This window comes from Mustela nigripes, chromosome 4, assembly GCF_022355385.1.
Source record: "Mustela nigripes isolate SB6536 chromosome 4, MUSNIG.SB6536, whole genome shotgun sequence".
Lineage (NCBI taxonomy): Eukaryota > Metazoa > Chordata > Mammalia > Carnivora > Mustelidae > Mustela > Mustela nigripes.
The window spans coordinates 113,745,802-113,772,736 of NC_081560.1; the positions used below are offsets into that span (position 1 = coordinate 113,745,802).

General features: G+C 39.4%; 1 protein-coding gene across 1 annotated transcript in view; it reads right to left on the reverse strand.

Annotated features, from left to right (window-relative positions):
- The window catches only part of CHRM3 (cholinergic receptor muscarinic 3), a 500,011-nt gene that overhangs the window by 328,942 nt on the left and 144,134 nt on the right, over nt 1-26,935 (reverse strand). Inside the window, exon 2 of the mRNA XM_059395799.1 lies at nt 26,761-26,866. The gene's annotated coding sequence lies outside the window, so the exon portion shown is untranslated. The remainder of the gene's footprint in view (nt 1-26,760; nt 26,867-26,935) is intronic.

The following is a 26,935-nucleotide window of genomic DNA, read 5'->3' on the forward strand; positions in this document are numbered from 1 at the left end:
GAGCGAGTGCACACAAGCAGGCAGAGAGGCAGGCAGAGGCAGCGAGAGAAACAGGTTCCCTGCCGAGCAAGGAGCCCGATGCGGGACTCGATTCCATGACCCCCGGATTCATGACCTGAGCCGAAGGCAGCAGCTTAACCCACTGAGCCACCCAGGGGCTCCTGGGGCTCCTTAATTTAAATCCCTTAATCCTTTCCTTTGGACATAGAGGTTTCAAGAGTCGCACTATACTGACATTTATTTTACATCAGAATCAAGGCATGGCTCCTTCCTTCCTTTCTCTCATTCATTCATTCATTTTAGTTTCAGAGGTAATTCATCAGTCTCATATAATACCCAGTGCTCAGTACATCCTGTGCCCTCCTTAATGCCCATCACCCAGTTACTCCATCCAACCACCCTTCTCTGGGATGCCAGGAACCCTCAGTTTGTTTCCTATGATTAAATCTCTTTCGGTTTCTCTCCCTCTTTGATTTCATCTTGTTTTATTTTTCTCTTCCTTCTCTTAGGATCTTCTATTTTGTTTCTTAAGCTCCATATATGAGTGAGATCATATGATAATTATCTTTCTCCGATTGACTTATTTTGCTTAGCATAATACCCTCTAGTTTCATCCACGTCACTGCACATGCAAGGCATAGTTTCTGACCCTGTAAGATCAGTACTGGGAATTCGGAAATGGTGTCCTCTATTCTAAGGATAACATGAGGGCCAAGTTGCCCATTGGGTTAGAACATTACTTCTATTCAACAAATATTTTTGAAGACCCACTATGTGGCAGGTATTGTTCTGGGTGACGATGATGAGAAGCACCATGATCATAGCCACACGATGAAAATCATTTCATCGTGTGGGGGTTTCAGCTCAGGGATATGCTCTGAATGTAAATGATGGCAGAAGGAATAAGACAATAAATAATAAATCCAGTAAAAAAGTAAATTCCAGAGAATGCTAAAAAATGACATGAATGTGGCAAAAAAAATATGGGGGTGGGGCATAAATAAAGTGAGCTGAGAGTGACAGGAAGTGTCCCAGTAGTGTAGGCAGGAGGGACAGCTTGTTCAATTGTGCAGGACAGTCCAGGAGGGCCTGATAAAGGAAGTGAGATTTCGTCAAAGACCTGATGGAAGTGAAGGGGTCGTCCCAGCACGTATCTGGAGAAGAGTGCTCTGGGCCCAGAGCCAGAGTGCGGGCCGCATGGCAGAAGCATGTGTGACACCAGTGAGGACCAGCGGGGACAATGAGCTGGAGAAAGGTGAGAGACAGAAGAGGAGGCCGGGTGGGAGACGGGCATTCAACCATGCAGCGTCTTTCAGATTCTGTAAAGACTGTGGCTTTGACTCCAGGAAGGGAGGAGCCATGGAGGGAGATGAGGAGAGAAATAGTGTGTTCTGGCTTATGTTTTACAAAGATCACTCTGGCCGCTCCGCTGAGCACCAGCTGACATGGGGCAAGGAATGGGAAACCGACTATCTCTTCTGCCTACTGAAAGCTCGTTGTGTGTGAATAAAGGACTAACTCTTGACGGACTGTTGGGTGGGTTGGCGCGGACTGCTCTCGGATGTGATGACAGCAGCGTCGTCCCAGCGTTCTTCAAAGACCATTCGACCAGGAGACAAGAGACTAGACCCAGCCTCCAGCAGGAACTGAACAACTGGAATCTTTCTCAGGGGTGGTGGGGACCTGGTATGGAAGACGAGGTCCAGAATATTAAAGCTCTGGGAGTTACGGGAAGACTGGGGGGTCTAGAAATGAAAAGTTAATAGAAGAAGGAGATGACTATAACTCCAAAATGGGGGTTTCAGCTCAGGGATATGCTCTGAGCAAAATTTAGAAAAAAGGAGGACAGCTGCGGAGTGAGGAGATTTAATGGGGAACCTGAGGGCCAGTGAAAGGAGATCCTTGACCAGAAGAGCTGCTACCCCCAGGAGAATTAAAGCTGACAAAAAAGCATGACTTATGGGGACCACTATTGCTTCAGTCTATGCGATTACGGGCACTCACAATGGGCTGTATTTAATATAGTTATGTGCATTTAATATAGTTTTGTTCTCATCCAATAACCCTTCACCATGTAGTTAAATCATTAAAAGACTTTGGCAATCACCTGGGGAAGAATATGACTTAAAGAAGAGAATTTCTGGGACATACCAGAGAGCCACGGCCAAGTTTTGACCCTGGGATGGATCAATGTTAAATTAATCAAGGTAATTTTCTTTCTTTCTTTTTTTTTTTTTTTTAAGATTTTATTTATTTATTTGACAGACAGAGATCACAAGCAGGCAGAGAGGCAGGCAGAGAGAGAGAGGTAGGAAGCAGGTTCCCTGCTGAGCAGAGAGCCCGATGTGGGGCTCGATCCCAGGACCCTGGAATCATGACCTGAGCCGAAGGCAGAGGCTTTAACCCCCTGAGCCACCCAGGTGCCCCAATCAAGGTAATTTTCTACAGAGAATCTTCTTTTCATGATATTTCAATATATTATTACTCAGCAGCCTCACCTTTGTGAGATTAACCTCACAGAAGGGACTTACCAGAACTGCCCAGTGAGGCAATTAGCAGAGCAGAAGGATGAAGGAAGAATTAGAAGGGAAGAGGTAAGTGAAATTCAAAGTTGGGAGCAACTTACATTGAACAGCAGTAGGAGAAGGGGTGATGCCGGATTGTAAGTGTTGTAATGGAAAGGGATACGGAAAGAAGAAAAGATATGGGGGTCTCCGTGCTCTATATGCCTACAGGAGACAAGCATCAGGCCAAACCCCTTGGAAAGCCAAAGTACCCCTGGAAGCCTGGCCTGAATGAGAGAACAAGCACCACCTGCTAAGCAAAGCAAAAGGTAAGAATGTTCTGGAGAAGGATGAGTATTGGAAGTGAAAGTTCAATTCCAAGAGGGATATAAAGAATTGCGAACAAGGGAGGGTTAGGTTTCGGAAGTATACAATCTCATTTTCCTCTCTGTGTACTTTGGAAATGTTTTGTGTCATCCTTAATAACATGATTTTATTCCTCTTAAATAAAAATAGTTACTTTAAAAGAAATTTGAGACAATGGATATGTGTAAATAACAAACATCCCAGATCACACCCATGAGGACCTGGGATTCCTTGTCACTTTACTTAACTATTTGGCCAGGGACACTTTACATCAAAATGATGCATAAAAATCCAATAATCCTTGAGATCTAAGATTTGATGTATGAAGTACTTAATGGAAATAGAAGGCTTCATTTAAATAAACTGTTTAAAAGAGAAGTGGAGACAAATAAAAATGTATGAATTTGGTCGTTGCTGATTAATAATCATATTAATTATGATGCACACTGGTGGAAACCATGCACATTATCCTGATACAAGTTTACACTGAATTAGGAAGTCTTATTCAATATGACCTTCATCAGTGTCACATTTCTAACAACAATTTACCGATATATAATCTAGAAAAGAAAAGCTTCTCCATTTCAGACAGAAAATTAGCAGTATCTCTGATCCACCTAAGTGCTTGGAAAAGAGGACTGAATTGTGAAAACTTATGCATTGGCATCTTTTTTTCATTTCATCAAGGTGGTCCAGGATCTTCAGCATTCACTGCGGGAATCCCCCAGGCCTCAAAATCATTCAGGATGAAGGAATATTACTCCCAGCACCCGCATTGGTACTCCCGTGCACATATGAAGTCCTAGGGGGCAAATTATAGGAGATTTTGGAGGCAAAATGGCTAAAAATAGACTTAGGTCAAATCCAAGTTAAAATGTAAAATGTTGTTACTTCCCTATAGGATGCTTGTAAGAGTAATTTGACATTATATGCAAATCACTCAGCATGGTGTCTGGCACATGGTACTTTTTTAAATTAAATGGTAACTGACAGGACAAAGTAGCTGAGGCAGAGCTTGGAAGAAGAAGTCAAAAAAGTCAAGGTCTCCTTCAACACACTGATCAGTATCTAGAGATCGAATTCCAGCGGGAAGAAAGGTGCTAATACTCAATGCCCATGTATCTATTTGCATTTATAAATCAGTACAATGATTACTTGTAAGAGAAACAGAACTGGAGCTTTAGCCACTTCCATTTGGAGCTGGGCATTGCCGAGATTTCTGACATCCTGGGATGGCCCTGATGGAGCAGGGGAGAGTAATAAGATGTGTGGATAGAAATCACTAAGAATAAAAGAAGTCTGAATCCACAGAGCTCACATGGAATGTTACTGTGGGAAGGGACAGCTGGGTGACCATCTTCACCCAGCCATTCTCAAACAGGCATATGTCCATGGTGGTTCCTTGGGAGGTCAGGGAGGACCCGTCTTGGAGATTACTCAACACGGAAGAGCAGGGCTCCAAGATGTTTGAAATTTCATGGTCATGTGCCCCAGAGTCAATCTTAATTCATTCAATTGCAGGCCAATCACAAGCTTCTTCAAGCTGGAGACGTGTGTCCTTCAGTTTTGAGAAATGTTTTTGTACTGTTTGCTTGTTAAAATGTTTCCCTGCAGTTTTCTGGGTACTGTGTTTCTGGAACATTTCTGTTAGAGGCTTTCCTCAAATAGCTCGTGCTCCTTGGTAGTCTGTTCTTAACATGCAAAGCCCTACAAGCTCATGGGAAAGTCTGGTCCATTGGAGAGGTCTGTCCACTTCATGGCAGGGAGACTGCAGGCCTGGTCAGTGGTGGTCCCTTAATTATTACGATCTTTAGGTTATTTCTCAGGGTAGACTCAGTATAGCGAGAGAGAGCTGTCCAGCATCCCTATTCAACAGCTGCTGTCATGTAGAAATTGGCATCATGGTCTCCAATTCCCTGTAAACTTTCACATAAATCCCTGAATTTAATCCAGCACCTTCCCTCTTCCCGTTTTCCTGGAATTTTTTCTACTATCAGAGAAAATGGAGATTGAGTTTCTTTCTTTACTTTAGTTTGCAAGTGATTAGATGAAAAGGAATGGGACCATCTTTACTCCAAGCTAGGGGTTCAGATCATCTGAATCTGCCCCGTGCACTAAAGGGACCTCTAGCCAAGTCACTTGGTTCTCTGCAGAATGTATTTCCAACTCCACATTTCTGAACAAGATACATGATTTAAGGGAACATCTTTTATCCGGTTCACTGTTTTTATTTGAGAAGCACCCTCAACAATCAATTATTTGAAACAATGGACAGATCAAGCAAATACAACCGACCTGCAAGTATTTAGAGATTTGAGTGTGTAACAATCTGGCCATTCGCAAGTCACCACACCATTTGATGCTGGTAAAATCTCAAAGTAAAGGGAAAAGATTTTCCACCTCTGGGGACAGCTCTTCTCCCCTCTCCCAGGGAGAGCAGGAGCTTTTCTGACCTGTCTACGTGAGAATCACCACTCTGACCTCTCTTTGTTCTGTGGTTGTGTTTTTTAAATGTAAAACATGTCCTTTCTGATTTCCTAGGAAGGGAGTAGCTAGACAATTTTAGATGTATCTTCAGAAATCAGTTAAACTGCTAAAATAACACATGGTGGGGGAAATCATAAACCTACAGAAGTATCTTAAAATACAAGTATCTCAGGGCTAAAGTGAGCCGCCTCTGTGTACCTCCATTCTTGATGTTCCTATGAACGGATTCCAGCCCTGTGGGGGACACTGGACTCGATCCAGCTCTGCTGTCCAGGTCTATATGATGTTCAGTCTTGGGAAACCAGCTTCAACACCCACATAAACCAATGCTCTTCTGCCTTGACTTGATTAACAATAAAGGTGATGTCTTGTTCTTCCCCCTCTCAATTATTCTTTATTTCTCATTAGAATCAGGACTCATGGTATGAAGGGTGGTGGATTTCTTCAACCCCGATGGATATAATCACCTTCCAAAGGCGTAGGTTTGACGAATTGATTAAAAGTACTAACCTACTACCAATACATAAATGTATTTCCTGATAATTTACCTTGCCGTTGTATTTACATTTTTTCTTAGTTTAAAATAATTTCAAAGGCTCCTTTGGTAGACTTCCAAAGAAGCCACCTGGGTTATTATACAACGAGTTAACTGTGCCTGTTTGTGAAATGACTCTGAGTGCACAATCAAAATCATGAAGACTTCTGTATTGAAGGTTCTTGAAGCCTGTACCTATCATTTCAGCTGCTAAACCCTGTTGGCCATTTTTTAAAAACCACCCTACAAGTGATGTGCTTTTACAGCCCCATCTTAGTTGCAAACCAAGGCTTACAGAATGAAGCTAATTTCTTATTGTCATATAACCGGCAGGTGATGAGATTGTTCTATTTACCTATGTATGGATACACACATCACATCCATAAGTATTAGAGATAACATGATCGTAAATAATAAACCACTATCTTCTACGTTTTCGCCTTTAATGATGTTCCAATGTAGCCCTTCTCTTTTGTGAAGGGTACTAAAATGGAAAGAACCTGGTTCTCTCTAGCAGGGGACAATGAGAGCCAGGCATGATGCGTAGAGAGCAGTCTTGCTGAATTCCTGTTGCTCTCATTTAGTTTGCCAAGAGCTAAGCGGATGAGTGCTCGGAGCCCAGATATCCTGGGGAGTAGAGATCATGCCCCTATTTTTCTTAGGGATTAATGGTTAGGCTTTTATCCAGAAGAAGTATATGATCCAGGAAAAGCTGCCTTTTATGGGTCCTGGGGAAGAGTGGACTAAGAGGGGAGGCCCAGGAAAAAGGAGACTTGAAGGGAAGAGGGTAAGGGGTATGCGTGTGTTCCTATTTTGTTCTTTCCGCGTTGTCCATGGGATGGGTGGGGGACAGGTTATAATAGAGAATGCAAAGCAAAACGAAGCAGGGCTTTTGTCTCAATTCCCTATCTTGGACTCTGGAAAGAGGCTGCCCACACCAGCCTGGGGTGTAGTCCCATGAACAGGAACTCAGCTGCCCAGCATGACTGGTTAGGGGAGACATGCAAATTCCATTTCCTAGCCTGGCTCCGTTCCCAGAGATGGAGACAGGCTCAGAAGTGGCTGAGGGGTGGTCGGCAGACTGGCCAGAGCAGGCCATCACAGCAGGGGGAAGGGATGAAGAGTGTGAGCCCCAGCCAGAGCAGAATGAGATACAGTGCAGACCCCCCGGGGCTTAGTGAGAACCCACCTGCTGGCACAGACTCTGTGCCAAAACAGACCCGCCTTGAGGTTACTACTTATGCAGATTTCATCATTAAGTGCCAGAGTACAAGCAGGGCAGAGGACATAGGGGCAGCATCCTGGAGCCCTGAGCAGACAGCCTTGTGCCCAGCGATGTGGATCACATGCGCTGTGATATAATGGAAGCCACACATTCACCTCCACGTATATAAGTCATCGTCACCGGTAGGAATGGTGGGTGACTTGAAGCAGATCATGTCCCTAAACAATGAGCAGTATCTAAGGTGCTGTTTGGATTATTGCTTAAAAATAAATTCTGAAAGTGTTTTAGGGTTAGAATAAAGGAAATGTATTTTTTCTGCATATGTATGTTGTTGCACTGAGAGTAAAAATTTTAACGACAGCACCAAGAGGATGTCAAGTTCTTTTTTTTTAATTAGAGAGAAAGTACCTAAAGAGAGCTTACTGGTTTTAATAAGGTCACAGGAAGGTTGAAAGCCCCTAGCAATAATTCTTAAATATTTCTTTGATAGGATACTATTACATTGTTTACAATTAAGAAAGGGCAATCATGAGGGGCGCCTGGGTGGCTCAGTGGGTTAAAGCCTCTGCTTTCGGCTCAGGTCATGATCCCAGAGTCCTGGGATCGAGCCCCACATCGGGCTCTCTGCTCAGCAGGGAACCTGCTTTCCCTGCTCTCTCTGCCTGTCTCTCTGCCTACTTGTGATCTCTGTCTGTCAAATAAATAAATAAAAATCTTTAAAAAAAAAAAAAAAAGAAAGGGTAATCATGAAATTGTGGCAAAGAATTAATTTTAAGTTCCTGAGATCCCTAGGAATTATAGGTTACTACATTCAATCCTTCCAGTGCAATGATGTGATTCTTAGAATGCTCTTCTAGCCATCCCCAAAGAAAGATCTTGATCTGGTTGATTTCATTCTACACAAATTTGGTACATTTCTTCAAAGACTTTTAAATGTATCATTGTGAATGAGCTTGCACCTGACACATTGTATATGTTTGGGTTCAGTGAAAGGAATTGTATTTGTTACCAACTAAGAGTTGCACTGGGTGGGCACCCTTTCTTCTCACACTACCTCTCTGCCACCAGACCTACTGTTCCATAAGGGAGGAGCCTGGAGGTGATGAAGAACCCGCAACTCGGTAGCTGACCTGCCAATATTTCTCCATGAATGTGGGGTCAAGAGAGAGCAAGCAAGTTTTTTCAAAGTTCCCTTCAAATCCACATTCCTGGGAGAAATTTTCATGCCCCATTAGGAATTCAAGTTCCACTTTATTTGACAGCAATTGAGAACAAAAGGCAAATAATTAACCTGGCCCTGAAGAGTCCCTCAAGGTAATAAACATACACAGAAGAACCTGAAGGAAAAGGAACTGAAATCAGGCATCTAAGTCAAGATGAACAACTCTGATATAAAAGATATACTATGTTTTAATAACCACAGCTTCTCTTTCCATTAGCAGGTATAATTGCTGCCACTTAGGGAACTAATATGTCTCTCCTGCCTCTTATTACTATGATAAATTGCTAGTGAAATGCATTCCAAAGTGAGTAATGTCTTGCTGGACATTGGTAATTCACTTAAACTAATTAACATAGTAAAAGATACAATGACATAATCTCCGGATTCTTATTAATTGTCTATAGCTTGGTCTGCTGTAGCAGACCTGCGGCTAAATCAAAATTAGGATGTTTGGGATGAAAACAGTGTTTTGTTAACATGGTGTTTTAACACGGATCATTTTCCCAGTTGAACATGCTATAAAACAAGATCAGATCGAGCTGGTTTTTTTTTTTTCATCTTAATTCCTTTACCATGAGAACAAATTGCCTGAATGTGAGGAAACGATCACTAGAAAACAGGAGAGTTCACTTAACTACTATGTTTTAAAATGCCTAATACCAAGTATTCTAATGTACTTTCAATATACATCAACGAGGACCATGTAGGCAAAATGTGGCAAGAAACTTGGGAAAATAAATAAATTGTACTGAAACATTTAAAACTTGATTTCTTTAATATTTAATTAACACAGAATCATCGAGCTTCATAGGATGAGCTCAGTAATTGAGAACAGAATAAGTATTTGGGGTAAAAAGTAATTTAGGTACAAAGCTATTTTTTTTCAGCCCAAATCCCTGCTGTCCTGTACTAATACAGCTATGATAGCTTTGATTAGTTTCATTTAACAAAAAGCTGTAGTTAACACCTATATTTTAAAAAGACTTTTTTTTTTTTTTTTTTGACAGACGGAGATCACAAGTAGGCAGAGAGGCAGGCAGAGAGAGAGGAGGAAGCAGGCTCCCCGTTGAGCAGAGAGCCTGATGTGGGGCTTGATCCCAGGACCCTGGGATCATGATCTGAGCCAAACGCAGAGGTGTTAACCCACTGAGCCACCCAGGCGCCCTGACACCTATATTTTAATATGTTCCACAACATTAGACTTAATAGAGTAGATAAATAATGCCCCTCCAGGAGATGTCAGGCCTTAATCCCCAGAACCTACACATGTGATCCTATTTGGAAAGAGTCTCTGTAGATGTGATTATGTTAAGAATCTTGAGATAGGGAGATTATCCTGGATTATGTAGGTGCCCCTTAACGGTGTTACATGTGTAAGAGGAAGGCCAAGGAGATCGACCCATATGGCAGAGGAGCTGATGTGATGTGAAGATCCAGACAGAGGTAAGAGCGATGAGGCCACAAGCAAGGAATGCAACCAGCAAGAAGTCTCCCTAGATCCTCCATGGAGGGGAGCAGAACAGCTCTCTCACCATCTTGATTTTGGACTGATGTCCTCCAGAACTGTGAGAGATTAAACAGTTTGTGGTAATTTTTTTTTTAAGATTTTATTTATTTATTTAAGAGAAGAGATAGAGAGAGAGAGAACACAAGCAGGGGCAGTGGGAAAGGAAGAAGCAGGTTTCTCGCTGGAAGCCTGATGCAGGGCTCAAACCCAGGACCCTGGGATCATGACCTAAACTGAAAATTCCTATGAAAAATGCATTTTGTTACTTAAAAATATAGTTAGTTGTGGTGGCTAACCACTGCAGTGAAATCATATATACTAAGATATATATCTCATATATTCACCTTATAACTGAAAGTTTATATCCTTTAACCAGTATCTCCCCATCTTCCCCATCCCCAGCCCCTAGTAAGGCAACTTTTAAAATTCTTTTTGTGTGTGATTTATATAAAGAGATTCCACGCAAATCTCTTGGAATGAATTTTTTTAAAAAGATAATCCTACCCTTAGGTTGTTAGTTGCATTAAAATGTTTTTCCAAATACCTGTTTCCTTCTTCATCTACTTTAGCTCTTTGTATTGTTTGGGATTCCAAGTACTATTTATACCAGTCCTACTATGTCTTTATTTGGAACAATTAAGAATAGTTTAATAAAATGTTACAAATATTCTACTTTACAGGGGATCTTTGGATCATTTTCTCAATGGTTAGCTAAAATCTTCATTATTCTATGAAACTGATTCTAAGTGTTGAGTTCAATCTAGTACACATTTTATGAATGACATAAGCAGAAATTTGTTTCCTTTTATCCTTACTCTATTTGAAACATCTCCATTCTAGGATAATTTCCGAGTAACTAAAGTTAGAAATATATTCATTGTCTCATTAAAGAATCCCCAAAATGGCTAAGAATTGAGCTTCTAAAACTCATTTTTTGCTATTAAAGTTTTACAGAAATCTGTTAGAGGAAAGTCAGCATGCTTTTTGAGCCATTTCCTGTCCTTGTTCCAGTACTCATGAAAAAGAGGAACGTTTTAGATAAACCAGCTGCTGGATTGCCTAGAATAGTAAATTACTCTAACACTCCTATTTGATGTGATCCTGTCACACTTTTTTTTCCAGCAGGATTTCCTCATTTTTCACAACTATTTGTTTCCACTCGAAATTAGCTTCCTACAAATAGCCTCTTGTCAAACGTGTACTGAGCTAAGTGCACAGAGTTACCATAAAAAAAAAAAAAACCTCTAGTTCATTATGCCCACCTCCCTTTAATTAAAAAAAAAAACCACAAAGCATACCTTTTTCATTAAAATATTGCCTCCTCATGGATGGAACTAGAGCGTATCATGCTTAGCGAAATAAGTCAAGCAGAGAAAGACAACTATCATATGATCTCCCTGATATGAGGAAGTGGTGATGCAACATGGAGGCTTAAGTGGGTAGAAGAAGAATAAATAAAACAAGATGGGATTGGGAGGGAGACAAACCATAAGTGACTCTTAATCTCACAAAACAAACTGAGGGTGGCCGGGGGGGGGGGTTTGGGAGAAGGGGGTGGGATTATGGACATTGGGGAGGGTATGTGATTTGGTGAGTGCTGTGAAGTGTGTAAACCTGGTGATTCACAGACCTGTACCCCTGGGGATAAAAATATATGTTTATAAAAAAATAAAAAAATAAATAAAAAAAAAAAAAAAAAAAAAAAAAAAAAAAAAAAAAAAAAAAAAAAATAAAATATTGCCTCCTTATCCCAAAATAGATCACTGCTATATAATAAAAACTTAGAATTCTGTGAACCCATTTGGAATTTTTCACAATTATTGAATTATATTGCTAAATGTTTGGGATGAAAAAAGAACACTATGAAAAAAAGGTCATTCATACATCTGAAGAATTAGAATAAAAATGATTCAAACCTCTTATTTATTTTTGGGGGGCCATAAGCTGTTCTTAAGTCTTCTACTTTTTTTTTAAGATTTTACTTATTTATTATAAGTCTTCTACTTTTTAAGGACCCAAAGATTGGTTATTTTGTGACATTCTGAGCTCTCTTTCTGAAGTTAGCTCTCTGGGGAACTTCAACAATTTCATGCACGCTCTAAACTGACCTCATCTTCCTGATTGAAGCCATTTCTCTGATGATCTACTTATTCTTGGAAACAAATAAATATTCATAATTTTGATTATATAATCTAAAGAAAGGGTTTGCACCTGGATGGATCCCTTCACAGTTTCTTGCCTTTTTGCTCCACATCAACCTTGGAATAAAGGACACACTACCCTTTACGAGAAGGGAGGTAAGCGTCTGCACCTATAAGCATGTCTAGAATATGACATAAATCCCATCTGTACCAATTCTGATGATGTGATTTTATTAATGCATAAATAAAAGGTTTGCTGAAATGTGCAATAGCAGTTTATCATTTCTTTGCCTGTATAAATGGTGGATTCCAGTATCTTCCATTTCCCTCTCTGCAAAACTTTCCTTTCTATAATAAATCAGATACGTTTGAGTCTGTGGAAATGTTCTAAAGGAATGATGCTCGTTTCTTTTAAAAATGCTCTGAATGAACATGAATATCCAGAATCCACACTAAAACTTAATGATTAAGACTCAGAAAGTTTGGAGGATAGACACAAACCATTTATTTTTATGATGTTGCATTAACGGTTCGGGCATAGGCACCGGCCAGACTTGGGCATATATTTAAGTCCTACAGCCTGCTGGGTCCACGAACCATAATCCTTCAGAGAACATCTATTCACATGGATAAAAGGTATAATTTTCTATTTTTAGGGTTGTCATGAGGATCAAATGACTTCTATGTAAATACTTAAATGAAAACAAGTATGGTGCCTAACAGAATCTCATTAGATGTGTCCCCATTTAAGTTAGGAAGTTAAGGAAGTTAGGGAAGTAGAGTATCCTTTACTTCCAGATATCATCAAATATTGTGGTCTATATGTACTGGGTCAGAAGTGAGGAGGTGCCTGGGTGGCTCAGCTTGTTAAGCGAGTCCCCTGGGCTCAGCTCATGATCCCAGGGTCTGGGGATCAAGCCTCGCCCTGGGGGGGTCTCTGCTCAGTGGGGAGTCTGCTTCTCACCCTGCCCTTACCCTCTCCCCGCCAGCTTGAGCTTTCTCTCTAACACAAATAAAATCTTAAAAAAAGGGAAAAAAAGAGAAGTGTATGGACTTCTAATGAGAAGGATTTTCAAATTTCAAACTTTTGGACCCCATCAGTAGAAACTGGTATGAAAATTTTAAAGATGGGTTAAATACTGTATACTGGCAAAGCAAAATTGTGTATACACCATTGGATCTGGGGCAGTGCGGTAAATTTAGCCCTGCCATATAATGGGCAATGGGAAAGAAAACTGGTATTTTGGAGGTATGGGGACTAAAGATTGAGAAGCAAAAAGTTAAAAAAAAAAGTTAAAAAGAATTTTTTTACTAAGAAATTCTATTTAATACAAATTACAGTAATCCATCTCCATGGATTTATTTGTTCTTTTAGTAAATATTTAGTCTCCACCACACAGTAAGCACTCTTCTTGGTTCTAGGGTTAGAGCTATGGGTGAAGAAGACGGATCTTTTCTCGGCTTCCACGGAGCTTACATTCTGATGAGGAGATGTATAATAAACAGATACATGAGTATTCAAGAAATAATACACAGAGGCAGGAAACAAAATGTGGATGTCTGTTTGAAAGTGGTTGGGGCGCCTTTCCTACGCACTGGGCAGGAAGCCACTGAGGGCCATGGCACGTCCGCTGACTCGTGAGCGAAAAGGAAGAGGCAACTTGAGTGTGACAGGAGGGGATTTTCTACGAGGCAGAAAGAAGCCAGCGTGGCAGACAAAGAGCCAACGAGGAAGAGGGCGGTGGAAGATGTCGGGGAGCCCGGGCGGGCGACTGTCGTAGGAGCTCTGGCTGCGACAGGATTAAGAGTCTGGACTTGATTCAGGTGTTCTGAAAGCTCCCGCAGGGCTGTGAATGGAAGAGAGGCGTGGCAGGTGTCGAGAAGGGTCACAGGGAGAGCTGCCTGGGAAGTGGCAGGCGACACGGGCCCAGGCGTGCCCAGACAGGATGGGCGGTTCTCCTAGAGTGGGAGCACGTGCACTGAAGACCGACGTAGTAAGATGTACTGGTGGGGGCGCCTGGGTGGCTCAGTGGGGTAAGCCGCTGCCTACGGCTCAGGTCATGACCTTGGGATCCTGGGATCGAGCCCCGCATTGGGCTCTCTGCTCAGCGGGGACCCTGCTTCCCCCTCTTTCTCTCTGCCTACTTGTGATCTCTCTCTGTCAAATAAATAAATAAAATCTTTAAAAAAAAAAAAAAAGATGTACTGGTGAATCACATGTGGGAAATGAGGAAAGAAGAAAAACAACACCTAGGCTTTGCCTGGTTCTCCTGGGAAAGGAGTAGAATTTGGAAAAGGGAAACAAGACAGATGGGGGAGAAGCACATTTGGGGTGAAATGGGGGAAATCCACGGTCCAATTCCACACGTGTTAATTTAGAATATCTGTTAGGCACTCACGTGATGACAGCATCTTTGTTACATGGAGTCTGATCTTCAGAGAAGGGATAAGGCTGTCCTAGGACCCAGACATAGTCAGACATTTTTATCAATGGATGTTTAAATTTTTTTTCCAAAAAAGTTTATACATAGAACGAATAAAAATGAGTGAAATGATCACTAATATGGAATAAACACATTATGGTACACCCAAAGACACAATGTTATGCATCCTTAACTTATCTTTAAGAATCATATTTAGAAGAAGAAAAATGGGAAAATGGGAATGTATTATTAGATTATAAAGAGGAAAGAGGTATGAGTTTTATAATCCCACATTGGTGTAAAAGTAAGTAAATTTTAATAGTCTAGAATATAGGGACGCCTAGCTGGCTCATCAGTGGACTGTGTGACTCTTGATCTCAGAACTGTAAATTCAAGCCCCATGTTGGGTGAAAGATTACTTAAAAATACAATTTTAAAAAGTCTAGAAGATAAAAATATTTGAAGTTACTTCAGAGTTTTTCAGTGATAAGATTAGAGGTATTCTGTATTACTTTTTGTATCATTTTTTGTATTTTCAAGTGTATAAAAATATGGAAAAATTAATGACCATAAAAACATCAGTTAGCCTCTGAATTACAATAAAACAGCAGAACATATTAAAGAAAGAGTCAGCAAAAGCAGTTTAACAGTATTTCCTTTCCTAGTATTTCTATAGATTTATTAACAGAAGTAGAAATATTGATACATTTTCTAATTAATGTGCTTATATAAAGGTATTGTTTAATTTTTTTTACAACACAGAACATTTCTTAATATTTTTTTCTTGTTCCTTGCATACATAAAGTTTTGGCCCCAGAGAATTGTTGCATACAAGTCACTATACTTTACTATTTGTACCTTTCCTTATGAATAAATGGTATAGAGTTAGTCTATGCATCACTGTTAAATTTACTTGGAAAAATGCACTGTGACATCCACTGCTGTTTATTCCAAAACAAAAGGGCCACGAAATGTTTTGTTTCTCCTTAATGGTCAATTTGGATGACACATTGGAAATGATCAATTGTTTAAGAACTGAGCTCTGCAATGACAAGAAGAGGAAAAATGTGACTAAGGCACATCACAGTCACTGGAACAGTATATATATATACACACACACACACACACACACACACACAAACACTCACAATTATAAAACCAATGCAATATTTTCCCTTATTAAACTAACACTATCATGGCCATCTAGTGAAATGTATCAATGTCATCAACTTAGGCACAAGAAGTGCTGATTAGCTTCCTGCAACAGAAATGTCTTCTTTACCGAATTAAATCAAGCACTACTCTTGAAATTCTTCCTAACTTTCCCTGAATCTTAAGGAGAAAATCTTATATTTAAAAAACTCAACCCCTCAAAATTTGATGTTAAAAAATTTGATGCTGTGATCAAACTGTCAGTTGTTGGCATTCAACTAAAAACTTTTCCTTATCACAAAGCAATTGGGGAAAGTGTGTTGTATAACAGTGTTCTAGGTCAAGGTTATGGTCAAGGTTAAGCTGAACCCCAAGATCTGATTTTATTTATATAAAAATTTTTTTAAAAGTTTTTATTTATTTATTTGTGAGAAAGAGCACAGAAGCAGGGGGACTGGGGAGGGGCAAAGGGAGAGGGAGAAACAGGCTCCCTGCTGAGGAGGGAGCTAGATATGGGGCTTGATCTCAGGACCCTGAGATCATGACCTGAGCTGAAGGCAGACACTTAACCTACTGAGCCACCCAAGGCACCCCCTACCAAGATCTGATTTTAAACGCAAGTATTTAAATAAATGTTTGTACCATATTGGAACATATTTTTAGGAAATATACTATAGGAACATAAACTGGTGAATCCACGTAAAATGATCTCAACCCAGGTCCAGAATATCAAGGTATTTCCACGGACTGTGAATAATGGAGACATACCTCTTTCCTTATACAGCCTTTTCACAGATTATAAAACTCACAGACTTAGGGAAAGTGATGGAGAATGGTTATTGTGAATATCATTTTGTGTCATACTTATGAGTCTAGCAAGAATGATCCCGGTGTACAGTGGGGACAAGAGGGTAAGGAAGACCATAGCAGCGGAAGAGTTCTGGTGATGTTTCTGGCACAAGAATTCACTCAGTCTATATGGACTGAGCATCCCCTCAGTGCTCAGCACTGTGACAGGTTCTGTCTTGGATTACAAAGGGGAATTGGCAATACAGATGTAAGAGGAGCTCAGAGCCCAATTAGGGACAGGAAGATGAATATAGAGGCAATGAAAGATTTTGGTTCCATAAATACTTAATAATTAATGGCAGCGAAGCTGACTCAGGGGACTCAGAATTCTTTTTTTTTTTAAGATTTTATTTATTTATTTGGCAGAGAGGGAGAGATCACAAGTATGCAGAGCAGCAAGCAGAGAGAGAAGGGAAAGCAGGCTCCCTGCCAAGCAGAAAGCCTGATGCGGGGCTTGATCCAAGGACCCTGAGGTCATGACCTGAGCCGAAGGCAGAAGTTTAACCCACTGAGCCACCCAGGCACCCGGGACTCAGAATTCTTACATGAGGTCAAAAACTCGGACCAATACGTTAATGGTTGTGTAGACATTTTCCAGACATAACAGAAGGTGACGACATTCTAGGCAAAGAGGAGAACATAGGTTAGTTTGATGGTCCAGTAAGAAGATTGTAACGTGGGCAATAGCTCAGAATACAGACTCACGTTCAAATGTTAGCTGTTTGAGTGGGTAGGGCTGGACATTTTTGGAGAATTTCCTGCAGTCAGATACACTAGAGGGCCTCTTCTTCTCACTGAAATGTGTCTGGATTTTAATCTCAAGACAAATGGAGTGTGGCTAAGGGAAATGTTTACCCAAAGAGTAAAATATTCATATTTGTGTGTTAGAAAGGATTCCAACAGCAAGAGAAATGACCCACCAGAAGGCAGTAATGCTGGAGTGAAGAGTTTATTACAACGTTAATTATAATAGTTTGGGTATAAAATCATAGGACCAAATAGTTGTCATGGCAAGGTGAAGAATAGGGTTGGTTGTGTTTGGTTCTAAAAGAAAGAGAGAGGGAGGGTGCGTGTGCACAGGGGTTTGGGAGGCACAGGAAAAGGGAGAGAGAGAATCCTAAGCAGGGTCCTCTCGCAACGTGGAGACTGACACCGCGTTCCACCTCAGGAACCTGAGATCATGACCTGAGCCGAACGCTTGCCTGACTGAGCTATCCAGGTGCCCCAAGAACAGGATTGTTTTAAAGGACATTAGGTGATAGAATTGTCTGGATTGATCAGTCACTTTGGTTAAAGAGGCAAGGAAACTGGGAAAACGACTCAGAAATTCCAATGGGCAGTGGTGATTACCAGGAGTCATAACAGGGATTAAGGGAAGAGAAAGAGTGGGAATAAAAACTAAGTTCAAATTCAGACGTACAAAATTGTAACTGCTGTTAGAATGCCGCTAAATCATTACTTCAGACGACATTTAGAGAGCAGTCTGGGGGCTCTCTATACGATGGGTCTGCTGTGATGGGGGAGATACTGAGGAACCAAGGAGCTGTCTACAGGGACATAAAGGAGGTACTGAAATGAAGATTTTGAAAATGGATGAACTATAAGGGACAAATTAAGAAGACAGAATTTAGAAAAGTAACAGTGGTTTTCTTTTTTTGACCGTGGCACCTAACCATAAACACACTTTATCTCTGACCTGACACCACTATATACAAATACACATGAAACAAAGGCTTTATAAAAAGTGAGGATGGGAGATACTCTTTCTTTTCTTTTCTTTTTTTTTTTTTTTAATTTTCTCGTGTTTCATTTAAAAATGCTGTTGGCACTCTACTAAGCTGATTTTATGATTGATTCAGAGGTCACCCTTGAAGTTTGAGCAACGCTGACAGGGAACTCCGATGGAAAGACTGGCTTTGTTCAGTGTCAGCTGAATGCAGAAGTCTGAGTGTCAGAAGCGATGTGACTGAGTTGCCCTTCTCATTAGCAGGCTAAAGAGTATCTGAACAAAGCGGAGGCTCTCTACTAAATGGCTTTTCCTTACTCTACGGCAGTCCCCGAGGCTCTCCAAGCCCACAGCATCAAGGAAAGAATGAGATTAAAGTCCATGAGTCAGTTACTTTTCAAAGTTTAAAAAAAATAAACACATTTGGTAATACAGTCTAAGGGTGTAGTTGATCTCTCAAAGAAATTGGTAAGCAGGGGGATCATTCAACTCAACTAACATTTATTTGTTTCCTCCTCTTTGCCCTCCTTTGTGTTAATTTCCCACTGAGAGTTCTAACAAAACTGAAACAAACAACTTGGAATTTCTATACAATGAGTTCTTTCTTGCCTGAGACTTACTTACTGTGTTGCAAACTAATCTTATGTGCTTTTTCCTTGAGAAAGCTAGATATCCAGCTTAATTTTAAAAAGCTCTAATATATCTTTTTTTTATTTTTTAAGATTTTATTTCTTCGAGAGAGGGAGAAAGAGAGCACGCACGCACATGAGCAGAGGGAGGGGCAGAGGGAGACGTAGAGAGAATTATGCAGACTGGTCTGAACGTAGAGCCTGAATCAGGGCTCCAACTCATGACCTAAAATCATGACCTGAGCTGAAACCAAGAGTGGGACACTTAACCAACTGAGCCACCCAGAAGCCCCAAGACTCTGATATTTCTACAACTTGTTTAGTGCATTTTAGTAGACAAACACTAGGAGTATTAGATACAGAAATGCAGCTGTAATTTCTCTACTATTAACATGCTATACCTGGAAGGTTGTTAGTACATAGGATGGGGACTTAATAATAAGTACTTTGTCAACAATTTTTACTTTGGCAGAAATCCTTTGCTGTTGCGCTCTCTATGGAGTAGTGGAAAAAAGCAAAACTAGCCCTGATGAGCTATTCCTGTTCCTCCACCTCAGCCCTGTTTTACTGCATTGTCAAAAAAACCATTAGATATTATCTTTTGACTACATTATTTTTGAACCTAGGTTATTTTAAAAAGATACATTTAAAAATCCACTATCAAGAAAGGCTGCAAAATCTTTTCTGCCCATTTTGTATCAAGCATGGACTTTTACATCAGTAGCAGGAAAGATAAATGATCTTGGTTTGGGAACACCACCAAAATCATGTAGTCAGAAAACCTAGAAAGTATGTAAGTTTTCAAACATGAAGCTGTGCTTCAAGAAAAGAAAAGAAATATATTTTTAAAGGAATGCAGAGCTAGGATGTTTCGCATCTCCCCCAAGAGGAATGGGTGGGTTAACTTTCAGCGAATGCTTCAGTCCAAGTAATTGGAATTTAATATCCATTTATTTGTTCAGCTTAAGAGGTCATTATATGGCATCCAAAAATCACCAAAAATGATTGACTCACTTTCCACTTGCAAAACTGACTCAACACAGTGTATGGATGACATTTTTTTAAAAAAAAGATTTTATTTATTTGACAGCCAGAGAGAGACAGCCAGAGAGCGAAAACAAGCAGGGAGAGTACAGAGGGGCAAACAGGCTTCCTGCCGAGCAGGGCGCCTGATGCGGGGCTCGATCCTAAGACGCTGGGATCATGACCTGAGCTGAAGGCAGAGGCTTTAACCCACTGAGCCACCCAGGTGCTCCGATGACACTTTGTTTATCTAATTTTTCGCTTGCTCCTTTCCTCACAAGCTCTAAGTACACACTCAGTGGTACATTTCTAATTAAGTAATGTCTATGGATCAATGACTCTGGTTCTACAACCAAAGCTCACAAGCTTAACCCGTCCATGTTACTCCATGCTTCAGCAGAGAGAACTTCAGCTTCAATTGAAGAACAAAAAATTGGAATTCCTTCTCTCTTCTCTGTTATTTTTTCGCCCCTTGGGTCTCACGGTGTGTGAGTTTTCTGTCCCCATTAGCCCCTATAATTCCCCTTGGTACTATCGGATGTTGCACAGAATAGCCTCGAGGACTTTGCCTTTAGATTCTGGAGCACCTACAAATCATCTTCAATGAATAAAGAAAACAAGAGTGGAAACACATGAATGATGTTCAAACAAAGACTGATTGTTTATCAAAAATTTCATTTCTGGAAATGATCAAAGTAGGGAGTTTTGATGAGTAAGAATGTCCAACTTTATAATTTAAAACTACACTTTCTAGAAAGTTCAAAGAAAGTTTTTTTTTTTTTTTTTTTTTCCTGATATAAAAAGCACCTGCTTGGCGTGCCTGGGTGGCTCAGTCATTAAGCGGCTGCCTTTGGTTCAGGTCATGATTCCCGGGTCCTGGGATCGAGCCCGGCATTGGGCTCCCTGCTTGGCCGGAAGCCTGCTTCTCCCCCTCCCACTCCCTCTGCTTGTGTTCCCTCTCCCGCTGTGTCTCTCTCTGTCAAATCAATAAATAAACCTTTAAAAAAAAAAAGCACCTGCTTTTATGTAAAGTTAAATTTATTGCTATTTGTATATACATATATTTAATGATATATATCACTATAAATAAGTTATACACACACACACACACACACACGCACACACACATTCAACTCCCTTCTCCATACCTCCTGCTCCCCACTCCCCACTGGCTACCTAGAAAACTCAACGAGGACAAGAATTTGTTTCTTCTTATCAGGGCCTACTGCATAGAGGTAGGTCCAGAAATATTTGTTGAATGCATAAAGACAATACTTGAGTTCTCCAGCCTCAAATATTTAACTAATGCAATTTAAATCATGATTTTTCTTTCAGATTATTTAATCCCCTTAGGTTTTAAATGACTCCAACATATTATAAATATCTTCTCTATTTAAAAGCAAGTGTTAAAACCACTGCTTCTTCAAAACTATCTCTGCTTCCCAGGCTTATTTTTTTTTTAATTACATTTATGTATTCCTTGTTGGGAGAAATAGATCCATTGAGTGCACATCTAAGGGAGAGTGAAACAGTGTTAATATCTGTCCATCGGAGCGAGAGGCAAAGCATAGACAAATCAACAAAATTCCTTTCAACTGATTGAGTTGAAAAGAGAGAATTAATGTGAGAGCCTTTCGTGAGGTGTACAGAAGATATTTGTTGAGACCAAGAATTTTAGGCTCAATTTTGTGGAAGCAATCCATTTCTCTATGAAACACATGCTGCTTTCATGGCATTTATACTGACCATTCTTATGGGAAAAAAAAAAAAAAGACCTAAGAAAATAGGTCAAGTAAGATTTATTTAATTTTAAGGATAAACTGTCCAGGCGTAAAGATGCATTTTTCATGCATTTTCTGAAAAACACCTGCTTGTATCTGTCACTGAAAACACATCTCAAATAAGTGCAGATTCTCATTTTTATTCATATCAGTTGTTGCAGAAGGATAAAAGGGGAAAGCTTTTATAATTATAAAGTTATAATTTTATAAGCTATTTATTCTCGAGAATGTGAAATAGACATGGCCAAAAACCTGAAGTGCATTCTACTTTCAAAATTAATTTTGTTTCAAAAATTAAATTAGTTTTCTATATTCATAAAATATGATATTCCTCCATAGGTATGTGGCCATCTTGTATCAAAGAGGCCATTACAAAGTGTAGATTATGTAAGTTCGCATGTGAATCAGTAATGTACAATGTGTATTATACATTTCCTTTGTAAAAAGAAGGTGATAAGGCTGTCCCTGCATAGCTTTTGTGAAGATGGCCTGATGATGTGGCACAATTTGAGATGAAACCCAATTGCATAGTCACTGGCTCAGTAGATGGTCATCACCATTATTATTACTCTATTTCAACATACAACTGTAAGTTCTTTAGCTAAAAAGAAAATAGTCACTGAGATATTCTAATCTTCAAATACATAAAATAAAGACTTAAAAAGTTATCTGGAAACAATCTGGAAATCTTCCAAGCGTTACCTTTGGGAATTACAAAAACCCACTTCTTTCAATAATGTATTATTCTTGCTGTATTGTGCTCTGCTTACTGGAGCCTATCAAAGCTTTAATATTGTGATTACATTAGTCTTATACTTCTACATTAGTCCTATGTTTCTGCTTACACAACTAGATAAATATTCATCAGTCCTACATTAGTCCTCTACTTCTGCTTACACAACTGGATGAGTATTCTTGATACATGATTCATTCAAACATTATCCCTTTTTGCTGGAAGCACGTCAATCTAAAATAGCTCATGCATTTTTCTCTCTTAAATACATCTTGACTGGCTTAACGTTTTCCACTTGCCTACCTACAGTCATCTGTGAATGCTGAATGGCTTGAGATACCCTGTGTCACTGAGATCAAGTTTGCCATAGTTAACCTGCACTGACTCCTCTTTATATAACTGATGTACATTAGGGAACAAAGATGAATGTTGAGTGTTAAAATACTGGTTTAGAGTAACCAATGGTCTTTCCTGTAAAATGGTACTATTCAAGAATCAACATTAAACTAAATTATTTGAAGTCTGCATCTAAAATAAGTTTTCAGATAAAATTTCTTATGGCTACATCATGAGGGTTTTGTTTACTGACTTACAGATTATTTTTGTTTGTTTGCTTCCCCTTGTATTTCTTTTCCTATTCTCTCTCTTTTTTAAAAGTTTTGTTTATTTATTTTAGAAAGATAGAGCATACATGTGCATAGGTAGAAGCAGAGGGAAGGCGAGAAAATCTTCAGGGGACCCCGAGCTGAGTGCAGAGCCTGATGCAAGACTTGATCTCAAGACCCAATATCATGTCCTGGGCTTAAACCAAGAGTTAGATGCTTAACCAACTGAGCCATCCAGGCACTCCCATCTCTGTATTTCTTAAAAAAAAAAAAAAATAGCTGAAACCTATAGGAATGTTGAATTACTCAATATACAATTCCACCTTCCCCTGTTCTGATTAATAGTACTTAAAAGGACACTCCTAAAGACACCAAAAAGTTTTGAGATAGACATCACAAATATATTATGGCTGGGGAAATAAGCAGGACAACATGAGAACCCATTTGTTTAGATGAGCACCTTGACTCTGGTTTTTCTTTTTATTACACCTTAAATCCTAATACAAGACTTCAAGATGTGAATGTTGACCATGATGAAAGATTCAAAGTATGGAGAGATGCAGAGCCCTGTGGAAAGAGGTCAGAAGAAGCACCAAGGCCATCTGTCACCCAGGTCCCCAAGCACACATACATGGAACGTGGGCTGTTAGCTAGGAATTCCCCTCCAAAACTTTACACTCAATAGCCTCCTCCACCCCCAAGACTGTCCTTATCCGGGGCAAACTCTTAAAAGCTAACCCTACTGCAAAAACAAATAGGAAGGATAACAAAAGGGTACAAAGCAAATACTGAGAATATTACAATCTGAATTATAAATAAGTCAGGTTAAATTTATGTATGAAAGACTCTCTGGGTGCTGGGATGGACACAGACCTGGACTGACCAAGCACCATCACTGCTCCAGATGGTTTATAATTAACATGTGAGGCAAGGAGACTTGGCTTTCCATTCTGAGTGCTACACGGCAGTCAGGCAATTAGCTCTTGGCTCAGATCACTGTCCCAAATTATCAGTATTTCTCACCTTGGGGGAAAAAATGATGATTCGTTTGAAATATGCCACCCAGTACAACCACTGAATTTTGTCCAATATGAGCCCAATGGACAATACCTTAAGTTTACTCATAACAAGAATAAGCATAAAATATGGATTAGACACCATGATCATGGAACTGAAAAAGCAAGCCCTTCCTCCCCCTCATTTTGTGACACATGTTCTGCATTTCCACCTCTTTTCTTCTTTTTTCCCTATTTTTCTAGAAAAGAAAACCATTTTAAATACAGTAACAGCCCAATCTTTGTAACAAATTAAACATTGGTTTGATATGCCTGATAGGCCTAAAAAGGCTAATGAGTTTTGTTTATTTTTTAAGTCAGGATGCCATATATAAGTTCTGTTTGCATTGTATGATTCGATTTAAATTATTCGGTTGTCTTTTTTGAAATTTTGGTTTTAACAAAGTAAGTCTTATAATTGGGCACATTTCTAAAAGTCCTCTAAATATAACATATGGCAAGAAGGACATTTTCAGAATCAGATAATCTCTGATTTAAATTACTTCAAAACATTACATAATAATTTGTGATTCTATCTTCACAGGTATTGGCTAACATTCCTTGCCAGATGCCCTAGTAAACCATCCTAAGCAGTATGAAGTATATTTTAATTATTTCTTTTCTTCCCCCCAAAAAACTGAGACTTCAAAAGGTTCAGTGACTAGGTTCCACCATGAATTAATAGTTTTGAACCTAGGGCTTTCTGATTCCAAAATCTGTGGTGGTCACCATAATCCCACACTTGTCCAGTGAATAATAACCATTAAGACTGATTAGTTACTAAGCATCACACAGCGCTCCTAAGCACCTGACTCTACTAACTCATGTAATCCACACAACAACCCTATGAGATACAAGTTCTTATTATTAGACCCATTCTACAGATGAGCAAACAAAGGCAGATAGAGGTTAAGTGACTTGCAAAGCTGAAAAAATTAAAGAATTGGGCTGCAACCCCAGGTTGACTCTAGACAGTTCCCCCCATACTTAAGGACTATGCTACAATACAACCAAGTGAATATATGCTACCTGTTATTAAGGATTTTGTTTCACCTAAATGAAAACACTTTATTCATGTAATAAATCATTGCCCTTTCAATAATAATCATCTCCAATTTCTGGAGAATAGTTTGGAAACCACTCTCATTGCATTGGACTGGTTATATAACAACTCGTTTAATTTTAGTGAAAAAGTCTTTCTCAATCTTACTAAATATATTTGCTGAGATTCTTATTTTCAATCTTTTACTTAAACTGAGTGGCTGTGTTCTGTTAGCAAAAGAGAATAGGCATATTAAGTAGTGAAGAGATCGCAGCAAAAAGGAATTAAATGTAGTAAACCAAATGAATAATTCCTGATGGAATTTCTGTATCATTTCCTTAGTATCCTGAAATGAAACTATACATAAAAAGGATCTAACGTGTCTATTCTCCTCAAAGTGTAAATACCCCAAATTAAGTCTAATAAGAAAGTATCCTGGAGATCAAGATCAGAAACCCAATTCCTATGGCTGGTGGGGGCTGGCGTTTGCAGTGGGCCTGAGAAACACGTTTCTCAAAATTTAAACATCATTTTCTCAAATATAAGAAATTCATTTTAGTGATGAATTAAAATTAAGTATGAGATTATCATTTATGATTTAGGGGAATAACACACAATATATCAAACTGTATTAACCAACTTAAAAGCAGAGTATATGGGGATTAAGGAAGGCACTTCTTTTTTTAAAAAAGATCTTATTTGTTTATCTGACAGAGGGAGACATAGTGAGAGAGGGAACAGAAGCAGGGGGAGTGAGAGAGGGAGAAGCAGGTTTCCTGCAGGCAGGTTGACGTGGGGCTCGAACCCAGGACCCCAGGGGATCATGACCTGAGCCAGAGGCAGATGTTTAACTGACTGAGCCACGCAGGCACCCCAAGGAGTGCACTTCTTATGATGAGCAGAAGGTGATGTATGGAAGTGCCGAATCACTACATTGTACACGTGAAACTAATGTTACAATGTATGTTAACATGACTGGAATTTAAATTAAAAAAACTTAAAAAACAAAATATGATCACACTTTTATCCAGTTCCCTAGTTGAAATATGAGTCAACCACAACCATACCATTTTTATGGGGTTTGCAATTAACTAATAATTTTACAGTATTAACTCACTGGACCTATAAAGTAATCTTATGAATTAGGTAAAGCAGAAATTCTCCCTCTCATTTTGCAGATGGAGAAAACTGAAGCTTGGACTATACATGGATATAGTATATCTTCGTGTTATATGGAACTGGTCAAATAAGAAGATCAAGGTTTTCTAACATAGTATAATTCCATTTCCATGGCACCATAAACATCATGTGTCAATTACCATATGGCAGTTGGGTAAGCAAAAGCATTATCAGATGCGCTGTTGGTTAAAACTACAATAAAATCGAACCATTTCAAAACATTCTATTAGGTGAAATTTTTATACTGCCAGATTACATGACATTAAAGAACCAAAAGACATTGCAACTTCCCAGTGACATTTTTCATTCAGTTAAAGGAGAGGTAAAGTTCTGTTCTTCTAAATTCTGCTACGGAGATGTATATGTACTATCTTACTAATAGACATACACATGTAACAGATACATTTTAACGGGTTCTTTCATTTTGCAATAGGTTGGCACAAACCAGAATAAATCTAGCCATATTCACAACATCAACACGAACATATGTATCTTACACATTTTTCATTGTAAGTTTATACTCTATTGAAGATCTCAATGTAACCACATAAATGATACTGAATAGAAAATACCTACTAGTGAAGGGTCTCCCAGGTATACATCACAAGGACCCTCATAGTTCCATCAATCCACAGCTCACTGAGCAACTCGTAACTGAAATGTGTGCCATCACCGTTCAGATCTAAAAAGAAACCCAAAGAGATAGCAAAGTTAATAAATGTTTTTCTATATAATTCATAGAAGAGTAGCT